This window comes from Benincasa hispida, unplaced genomic scaffold (assembly GCF_027475165.1).
Source record: "Benincasa hispida cultivar pf3 unplaced genomic scaffold, pf3_genome.v1.1 HicScf944, whole genome shotgun sequence".
In the NCBI taxonomy this organism is placed as follows: Eukaryota; Viridiplantae; Streptophyta; class Magnoliopsida; order Cucurbitales; family Cucurbitaceae; genus Benincasa; species Benincasa hispida.
The window spans coordinates 136,259-146,798 of NW_028327091.1; the positions used below are offsets into that span (position 1 = coordinate 136,259).

The 10,540-nt window shown below is 47.0% G+C and overlaps 1 non-coding gene and 1 pseudogene across 2 annotated transcripts; one reads left to right on the forward strand and one right to left on the reverse strand.

Moving 5' to 3' along the window:
• Positions 1–2,277: 2,277 nt before the first annotated feature.
• Positions 2,278–10,021, reverse strand: LOC150029757 (uncharacterized; annotated as a pseudogene). Its single transcript, XR_016527343.1, has 3 exons — positions 9,887–10,021; positions 9,549–9,701; positions 2,278–9,175 (listed from the first exon to the last, which is right to left on the reverse strand). The product of XR_016527343.1 is annotated as an uncharacterized LOC150029757 (transcript).
• TRNAS-UGA (transfer RNA serine (anticodon UGA)) lies at positions 3,968–4,054 on the forward strand. Its single transcript has one exon. It is a non-coding gene; the product is annotated as a tRNA-Ser (tRNA).
• Positions 10,022–10,540: the final 519 nt, after the last annotated feature.

Sequence of the window (10,540 nt, forward strand, 5' to 3'; positions counted from 1 at the left end):
CTGGCGTTCTTGGCCATTGTAGGGTAAAGTCTCCCAAGCACCTCGTATGGTAAGCTAGGATTGGAAAAAGTAGGTAATGAAGGCGTAGGCGCAACTCACCATTTCAGCGTACCGTCCCTTCTTCTCACTAAGCCACTTCGTCCCTGCGTTTGAACGGAATTTGATTGAAAGCCTTGCCCGAGAATCTTTGCTTGGGAGCACCTTGGTTTAAACCATACGCGAGCCCTAGAATAAAGAATTTGCCTGACTACATGCGAAAGCTTTTCCTTCCGCTGGATTGAAAAATCATCCTTATTTCCTGGTCCACACCCGCACTCGCAGTCAAAGAACTTACTTAAACTTAGTGCTTGCTCGACCTCGACCTACTCCCTTTGTCTAGGGAAGCAGAGTGAACTACAGGAGCTCCTATCGAGTATGGCAGATAGGCGGATAGAAGGATTTTCCTACAAAAAGAACTCGCTAATTAAATAATGGAATATGGATTGTAGCCTGGCTTAGACAAATTACCCAGAACTTTTCCTCTTGTTTTCATCAGCGGAACTAGGTTTGCTTTATTACAAGCTAAGCAAACTCTCTATGGTTGTTTTATTCATTCCTTTTATTAGTTCAATGAGCGTTCAATGAGGGACAATTCAGGTCCATTCTCTTGCTTCGGTGCCAGTGGAGCAAAGTAAGCTTTTGCGTCTATAGAAGTATGAAAAAATCTCATTCAATTCGGAAGGAAAACAGAAAAGTCAGATTTGACAGCTATATGAGATGCAAAAAGTGGAATTGGGCGGGGCAGAAAGTGACTTGCAAGATTTCACAGCTATATAAAACGCTTCTTTTTCAGTGATCGTATAGTAAAGTAGAGTATTTCGCCTAAAGTTTAAAGTACGTAGGCGGTATAGAGTCAAGTATCAATATCTCGAAGAGTTAACTAAAGAAAAGTGTTCTAGGCACTTCTCAAGTTATTTGCAGCATTTCTATTGGTTGAGGTGAGGGTAGTTGGCTTGGATTGCTATCTACCCCTTAAAAGTTCACAGCCTAGCTAGCATTAGTTTGAGCAGCTTGGTTTCGAGTGACAGCATGGGGCGAATCGGGTGGAATATAGAAGTTTATGTGGCCGATGGTTCTCTACGTGGCATTCTCTAAGGGGTTTGGGCCTGAGTTGAGGCTATTGGATCTTGATCTCTCAACTGACTTAGCTTGGGCATAGTTGGTCGAAAGGTTTGAGTTTATTCGTGGGTTGTCACGGCTATGGTTAGGGAAAGGTTCCCTGTAAATGCCTAAGTGTTGGTTGTCTGGGTGAATAGGCAACTAGGGAGAGGTGTCATCTTCAGCCAACTATTTTTCTTTTCATATTTTGCAAGAGTCCAAGTCGGATGGGGCACCAAAGATTTTTGGTTGTGTCTAGGTCTCGTATGGTTTTGGTTATATCTAGGATAATCAACCCAAACAATGTTGGAGGATTGTGTGGTTGGTACATCTCACCATTTACATAAGGTTCCCTATAATTTATGTATAAGTCCTTCGTACTTTGCAAATCATCAAGTCGTGTTTAAGTAGGTTGGGCTAGGTTTGGCTGCTGACGGAACCTATAAAGTGGAGGTCTAACTATAGGCTGAGTTGGGGGTCTCTGCATGATCCTTAATCTACGACTAAGGCTGCAAAGGTGGCAGGTGTACAGTATTCACAATGGCCTCTACCCCCTTAGTTACCTTTGTCATTATGAGGTGGGTTTTGCACATTCTGAGGATTAGGTCTCTTAGGTTCTCTTTGGGTGTTAACAGTAGCAATGTTTAGGTTGACAAGATTCACAAGGTTTTTGGAAGTAGTGTTCTGGCTAGGGTTTGGGAGTTTGCAACCCTTAAAAGTCTTCAGTCCAAGCTTGACATTAAGATTTTCCTGTTTATGGGCAGTAGCAATGGCTTGATCCAAAGTGTGCGGCTCAGCTCTAAGTACTTCTATTTCGACGGTCATCCCGAATGGCCTCATTGAAAGCTGCAATAGTGGTTTCCTCAGTCACATTATCCTTCATCGTCGAATTGGGGCTAATCCCCCTATCTCTTAAAGGTTGGTCAATAATCAATTCCCTTTACTGGAACCTCTTTCAGATCCGTCTTTGAAGATCTTGGAAATCCTAATATATTGGTGACTTTCTCACAAGGAATGGGCTTACGTCTGGAAGAATGAATTCCCTTATTGCGCCTAAACGAGTTTCACGGAGAAATCCATTATTTAAAGAGAAGTTGTTCATCACTGGACCAATGAGCCTGGTGGGTATAGTAGTGGCAATGGACATCAAAAGGCAATGAACATTGTTTATGGAGAAGAAATAGGTAGAAAGCACACGGACTTACTAAGCCATTGAAGGCAATAGACAGAAAAGCCAACATAAGAACGAGTTTAACAGTCTTCAGTGGTTGAAACCACCCCTAAGAGGAGAAGGCACACCAAAAGCCTCGTATGCGGAGTAGCAGTAGGTCTTCTCAAAGAGAGCCTTGTCGTCGTAACCGAAATCATAATCGCTGGCAACAATGGACATTGCCTTGTTAGCCCAAGAACTAGGCAAACACGAATCAAAGCTTGAACTTCACTCGAGCTAGTCATTGGAATCGTCATGATAGGCACAACCTTCACCTTAACTGGCGCTGCAACGGAAAGCTTTTATACTACAAGAAACTATTCAAAAGAGGTTTACCACCCTTTTTCAAAGCCTCCATCCATATAGTCTTTCTTCCCGCACGGACGATCGATTGTTAATTGTTGGTTGTACTGGTTTTGATTGTTAGGACCAACATCCTTTCCGGTACATAAGTTTATTAGTTCACAGTTAAGACTTTAGATAAGCCAATGGAGTAGCTCGTCTCCTTTCATAGTATGAATAAGAAGCAAAGTCAATATTACGGAAATCGGCATTCAAAAAAATAGGCATATTGGGAAGGAACAGGAGAGGGCTAGAAGCGACTCGTTCGTATTGGGAACCACCACGTCAAGGCGACACTCTACCGCTGAGTTATATCCCTTCCCTTGCCCGCCCCTCTTTCTTATTATTAGTAAGATAGGGTTCCAGTACACAAACAAGGTGGGTTGGGGTTTCTTTCTCAATCTTTCTCTGATTCTAGCCGTGTAGTGGATCCGGCTTTAGTCGGTTAAAAAGAGGTGTGTGTGGCCGGGCTTCTTTCTTTATAGTGCTGCCCGCCCCCTTCTTCATTCATCCATTTAGGCCCGACTAGGAACACGTGGATCCAGGGAACCTGGCTCGGGAACAGTTTCTTAATAGTAGGGGCTAATCCTTACTTAATAGTAGGGGAAGAGAGTCCAATCTCTGAAATAGAGCTTAGTCTCTCCAAAGTAGTATACTAGTAGAAGGCGTAGGTTATGACTTGATCCAATAGAGTCAGAACACCTTTCGAGATAAAAGAAAATGGTGCTCGATGAAACGATCCTGATTTCACACTATGCTGTGGGCTGGGGAGAGAGCAGCTCTGCGAAGCTGGGCGTTCAGTGTTCTTATAGGGGAACCATACTAGAAAGAGAATAGAAAGGGCCTTCAAAAGAGAGCGAGTGAGTGATGGGCAACCGTCAGTCTATATGTTGCTCGTGAGCCGCCAAGTACCAGTCTCGCAACAGTACTGGCGCAAAAGGATCGGTCCTTCACTTGCTGATCGTTCGCGAGTCGAACTCGCTCTCTTGCCACGCTTTTCACTCACTCGCTTGAGTCGGACTCAATCACTCTTTTTGTTTGGAGGATCATTCGTTCTTCACTCTCTTGTTGCTATTACCCGCAAGGAGCGCAGCAACCAAGGTGCATATTATCATATAGAAACAAGCGAAGCGTAGCGATTCGTACTACCGGAAAAGTTTCGGTAACCGGCAGGCAATAGAGTCAGTCCGCCGATAGGCGCAAGCAAGCGTAGCGAATCACATAGATAAGCCCCTACCTGCCAGCGCGCGGATAGATAGGGCGGGCGAAGCGCGAAGGGGATGGATGTCTGAGCGGTTGAAAGAGTCGGTCTTGAAAACCGAAGTATTGATAGGAATACCGGGGGTTCGAATCCCTCTCCATCCGCGAAGTCATAAGTTCTCTCTTGCGTTATCGAGAGATAAGAACGAATCGGATCGACTCGACTGATATGATAGATGGAATGGTTAGCTTGTGTTATGATTTAGTTAGGACTTTGTCTCCCTTTCGTTATCTTTCGCTCCCCTTGTATAGGTTGGGGAAGGGCCGGGTGGATTACCTTTGGGAGCTAAGTCGAAGATCTCGGTGGTCTTGTGAGTGGTTGATAAACTACGATTGCAGTTTTCTTTAGGAAGTCCCGGCTTAAGAGACAAAGAAAACGGTTGATACTTCCCCCTAAAGAGGTAGAACAAGTGAGAGGGTAGAAGGTGACGACCCTAATGAATCGACTATGAAGGTGGCTGTTAGCTACATCAGCGCTCAAATTCCTTCTGAGTTATTGCCCTGGCTTCGATGATCAACCCCTGGCACATTTAGGTTTTGATCTTCGGCCATCCTGGTCCTCAGGACCCAACACAATCAATATTATTCCTCGATATTTTCTTTAAAAGATGCAAAAGGTGTTGATACGTCCCATCCACATAGAAAGCTTACCCTCTTCCACACATTACCGGTGGATGCTACAGCCGCTATCACTTTGGCTGCAGGAGGGGAATGAAGGGAGAGGAAGCAGGGAAGAAAAGGTTATTCCCTATTGGCTCACCCTTGTATCAGGCCTTGGTACGGCCTATACATGATTGGGCCATGACGGTTTTGGCAAGGTATAGTTTGATTTTGACCTATAACCAGACTCAATCGTTGCAGTACTTTCGAATCAAGATCAAATGATTTTCTTTTTCTTTCAAGGCACGATTCCTTACCAGTTATTCTGACGTCCTGTATGATTGCAGGGTTGTTCGGGAATCCCTTTGCAACTTCCTGGACGTTCATACATACTTTTTCTTTAGTCTTTCAATTACAATATAGTTTCTAATAATAAATAAAGGCTATAGGTCGGGTCAACCCCTCGGATTTTGTCGTTCTTTCTTGGCCTCTATTCACACTTACACATCATATGCTTGTGTGGATAGCTGCTGAGAGGGTGTATGGCACGACGAAGCTTTGCGACTATGCCATTCTTGGCGACGGTGATCGCCGACGAGAAGGTGGCGGCCGCTTACCATAATACATAGTTTCAGTGTACTATAACTATATCTAAAGAAAAGTCTCTCATTTCAAACTTTTTTGATTATTGGAATTCCTTGATTGGAGTTTGCCAAAAGATTTTGGAGCGACGAAGTGACAGGGATTTCTCTCCAGTGTCTGCTAAGATGCTCCGGTCTTTGGTTGACGCTATTATGTGGAAAAAACCCCGATTTTCTCAAAGATTAGAGATGGAACTGGTACTATGTCTCTGTCTTTGACCTCTCGATTGAGCAGTCATTTTTCGTATCTGTGGTGCGCCCTATCGCCCTAAATCTAAGCGATGGAAGCACCACTATCTTTGTATGCTTTCGCCGTCTGGCGTATTCCCGTTACCATTGAAACAGTGGTTAGCATTTCCAGATTTGGGAGTGTTAACGTCGGGTGTCGTACGGGCCTGAATTCTTTATAGGGCTAAGTAGCGCCTTCGCTTTGTTTGTAATGAAAAGGTCTTCGGACATTTTATCCTGTTTAGGGGGAGGACTTTCTTGATCGCCTCATTCTTCCCTTCCATCCAGGGGTTAGTGGCTAAAGTCTCTCCGATGGTACGCTGAGGTTAGCGTAAATTACGATGTGTCGCTCGAGGTCTCTCGAGCCCCCTGTTGTACCAATGTCTATATTCCGTTCTAGGAATAAGGTAATGATCCTCCGGTATGGAGTTTCGTTTTGTTGTTACGACAGGCTGAGAGCAGTGCCCGCTCCCTTGTGTTTGAGGGAGTTGGTGCGACGAAGTAGGTGCGGGTGAGGCATTCGACTTCGAGTGGCTTTGATACCGGACAGAAGAAAGAGACAGAATAATAACATTGAAATAGCTTACGGGGTGTTTTTCCTAATTTATTCTTATTCCTCAGTTTAAGCTAGCGATGGGGAAAGGCTAGGTAGCTGGCTTTCTTGGGATTGCTCGCTGGCTGACTATGACGATTGCCCTCACTCTCAAGCCGCTTCCAATAAGATTGTTTTCAACATTCCCCCCGTGACGCTCCCAAACCGATCGCTATCGTTTTCTTGCTTTCTTCAAGTCGTCGAATTGTTATAGAATGCCTTTATATCAGGTATAGTTCGTAGGATGAAGTGGGATGAAGCCTTAGTGGATATAGCGTCTGTGCCGGGAATGCGGCTCGGGCGTAGTAGGTCCGGACGCCTAGCATGAAGCAGCCTTCTCTGGTGGCGGCACTATACCGTCAGTATAGTATCTCTGACGCTGCCAGTATATATAAAACGTAGTTAGCAGAGGTCAGTCTGTCTGGCGTTCCCTCGCGTAAAGGGCGACTTTGGCATCGGCTCTCTCTCGTTAGGTAATTACCGAGGCGAAAGCTGCTCTCTCGGAAGTCCGTTTCCCCGCCATCTTAGTGGGACTAGTATAATAAACTTTCACTTGAACTGCCAAGACTCGGATTTTCTTTTTTGTAGTAACGCCCTTAACGAATTACGTTTAACGTCCCTTTATGACTTTCCCGCGAGCCCAAAGAAGAAAAAGAACGGACTAAAGCGAGGAGTTCATTGGCCATACATAGTGAAGGGGGATGGGGGTCAACCTCTTTCATGACCCATGGCCTTTCTCCTTTATTAGTGTATAAGGGTGTCACTTGGTTAGCATTTCTATCATCCATGTTGTAGGGTTAGTTTTTCGATAGGGAAACTGGGGAGTTGGCTGTAGTTGAGACACGTTTTTCGTCTCGACGAGATGGATGGATTTATTCGAGATGGTTAACCACTTTTTTAACCGTAAGAGGGAGGTCATTCAGAACCCGCTGGCTCCAGAACCGGTGGAAGTTCCCCACGCCGACCCCAAACGTGAAGCACTTCGAAGTGCCATTCACACTTTGATTCTTTAGCAAGTTCGGGAACATTGTGAGAAGGGGGAAGGGCGGCGTTCACTTTCCGGAAATGGCAGAAATCGATTCCAGTGTCGCAGAGAACATTATGTCTCGCGATCTGGAAATATCTGCGGAGATGGATACTGAACCCCTCCGCGGATGGGTGGAGGAGAGAAAGGAGAACCCTAATCTCCTAAAATCCCTCATTAGGGAGTCTGCCGCTTTCTTTCATAACAGAGCCGAGAATAACGGCTGGCATAGTTGTCTCTCGCATGCAAGCAAGGAGATGCTGCTGCTGGATGTCACGGTTCTGGGGCGCCATGATCCTTTTCTCTGGAACAATCGAGGGCACTGCCTTCCTTCCGCTTTCAGAGGTAGGGACTTCATCAATCATCGCTCAGTGAGCTATTTATTGCCGCCAATAGCGCTTCGCTTGCACGCCAGCGCCACGCCTGGTAGAGCTATCGCGCGCGGGCGAAGGAGATGCATTTTTTGTACTGGTAGTACTGGACAAGCTCAGAGGGAATAATATCTTTCTTATTTCTGCCTTTCTTTCCCATGACGACTAGGAACAGGCAAATCAAAAATTTCACTTCGAATTCCGGACCTCAACATCCTGCTGCTCATGGTGTTTCACGATCAGTATTGGAAATGAACGGAGAAGTGGTGGAACGTGCGGAACCACATATTGGATTACTCCAGTGCGGCACGAAGCCGCTGACGCCGAGTCGGCTCCTATGCCGCTAGCTATGCCCTGCTTGGTCCCCCGACACGGTGGAGGTTCCGTAGCGCGTCATGAGCACCGGGCTAAGGGGCGGTTGAGCTACTCAAGCGAACCGCCCTACCTTACTACAACATAGGGACAGAAGGGAGAAGGTTGTGAAGGTGGCCTCGTTATCCACACCTCTGGTCGGATGAATGGAGGACCGACCGACCCGGGTTTTCATGAGCGTTGGCGGGTCCTGGAGTGCCTGTCAAGGGCTCCCGCGCATACCCCGGGGTGATCATCACCACCTGCACCTCACATCTCGGCACAGTGGAACGTGTAACCCGCCTGCTGTCTCATTCAACTACATTTGTTCCTATAATCCATAGCCTAACAGAACGCAGCAGCGAGGGGCAACCTGCCCATACAGCCAGCGGGGAGGATGGCACTACTGGCAAAGACCGTCTGGCGAAAACGCCGCAGGCGCGAAGCGTGGTAGGCCTGCGCCGGGGGAGCATAGCATAGGCGGGAAAGGGAGCCCGGACGGTGGAAGAGCCAGGGGAGGCCGGGTCATTTGACGGAAATGGAAGGCTTTTCCCCTATTAGAAAAGGCCCTATGAAGTAAAGGGAAGTGCATCAATTCTTGGAAAAAGAGGGAGCGAGCCTATAAATCTAAGAAAGTCAATTCAATGAATAGATCTCGAGTCAACGGTACGACAGACAGCGCTGCCTACACGCGAATTAGCTTCCGAGGTCAAGCAGTCTCAATTTCACTACAGGATTGATTTGCGAATGAATGCTGGGCTGGGCCACCTCGAATGGCGTGAGCCGCATGCGGGGAGACCCGCACGTACGGTTTTTAGGGGGATCTGGTCGAAAGACCGGCCGGCGCCCACCCGACTAGAGGGACTGAGAAATTAATAGAGTACAAAACTTATCTTCAAGCTTTACCTTATTCTGATCGTTCAGAGGGCGATCGCGGAGTCACTGAATGAAGTCCTCCGTTTCTTTCGGAGGTGCTGACCCGCAGCGAGGCAGAGATGACTAAGTTACATATGGAATATGGCGACGACAACAGCATGTCGTAGAAGGAGATAACAGGTGGAGCCAACGACCCACTAAGACTAACGTATCTACAACTACATCCCCGAGCGGCAGTCAAACGGAGGCGTGAATGCAAGATGCCAGCGGAATGATCGGCCGGACAGAGGCTAGGGCTGCTTTCTTCCCACCGCGTCCTTCCTTGTGTGTCGGAGATATAAAGCGAGTGCACCGGAAAAGAACGGGAACTGGGTTGATCTATTCTATGGCGAAGCATCCGAAGCATAACTGCACACTCACACGATCTTTGCCGAGAGATAGGAGCATTCGGTGGAACCGGTGAACTACACTTGCTTCTGGATAGATGTGTGGGACAGAGGGCTCGTGGTACCTGCTGCCCACCCTTCCTCCTCTGCTTTGAGAACCGTGTGAACGGAGAGTGGGCAGAAGGGAAAGAGGTCCTCATACGGAGTCGCACACTTACTTGAGCTGTGCGGGAGACTGGAGAATGGGTCGAGTAAACTCCCCCGGGGCCGGCCGGCAAAATCACAGACGAAGCTTTACTTTATGGTATTTCTTTTTTTTTTATTGGAAAAGGAGGGCGCCTGGGTATGTTCTCGAAAGGGAAGGCAGAGGTAGTACTTCGAATGGCGAAGAGAGGCGGCTCGGCAAAGAAGGAATGGGAAATCGTCAAAGATGACTTCTTTGTTGGCGAAACGAAGGGCTAAATAGCGCCAGTGATTCTCTGAGCCGGTCTGGATTTCCAATGCCTCGGGAAACAGGTCGATCTCGATGACAACACCTTTTTCTTCTCTTCCTTACCGGGGAATCTTCTCTTATGGCCTTCACCTCCCGCCCGGCCCGGAAATCGAACCCCTTCTAATCCATTCATTTCTGCAAGCAGGGGGGATCCAGAGCTAAGCCCCCCTTCTATTGCATAAGCTAAAAAAGCGATAAGCAAAGTACCAAAGTGGTTGCGGGAACGATACGCTTTGGTTACCGGCGAACGCTTCCAAAGGCGACCAGCTTTCAATACGTTTTGTTACGTTACGCTGCCATTGATTTTTCCAATATCATTGAATAGCATGGCCTGGGGCTAAGGTAACTTAAGTGGGAGAGCCGTGTTATGGGTGACCTTATTGCACGGTTCAGAGAGCACTTGTGTATGTGATGCAAGTGAACGTGTACGAAAAAGCTGTAGGAAAGTGAGTTCTTCGTTCCGTCGTCGACCCTATCTATGTTTCTACGATGGCCCAAGAACACGCTCATTCTTCAGCTGTAGAGAGACTTTTGAATTGCGAGGTACCATTACGAGCTCAATATATACGAGTGTTATTCCGTGAAATAACTCGAATTTCAAATCATTCACTTGCTTTAACTACTCATGCTATGGATGTGGGAGCATCAACTCCGTTCCTGTGGGCTTTTGAGGAGCGGGAGAAATTATTGGAATTCTATGAAAGAGTCTCGGGAGCCAGGATGCATGCCAGTTTCATACGACCAGGTGGAGTGGCACAAGATCTGCCTCTTGGCTTATGTCGAGATATTGATTCCTTCACACAACAATTTGCTTCTCGTATCGACGAATTAGAAGAGATGTCAACCGGCAACCGTATCTGGAAACAACGATTAGTGGATATTGGTACTGTCACTGCACAGCAAGCAAAGGATTGGGGATTCAGTGGTGTAATGTTAAGAGGTCGTGCGACATGAAGACATTGATAGCAATATGGGGGAAGTTCCCATCAGGCAACAACGGTTCTGCCTGACCCTACTTAAGCATGCATA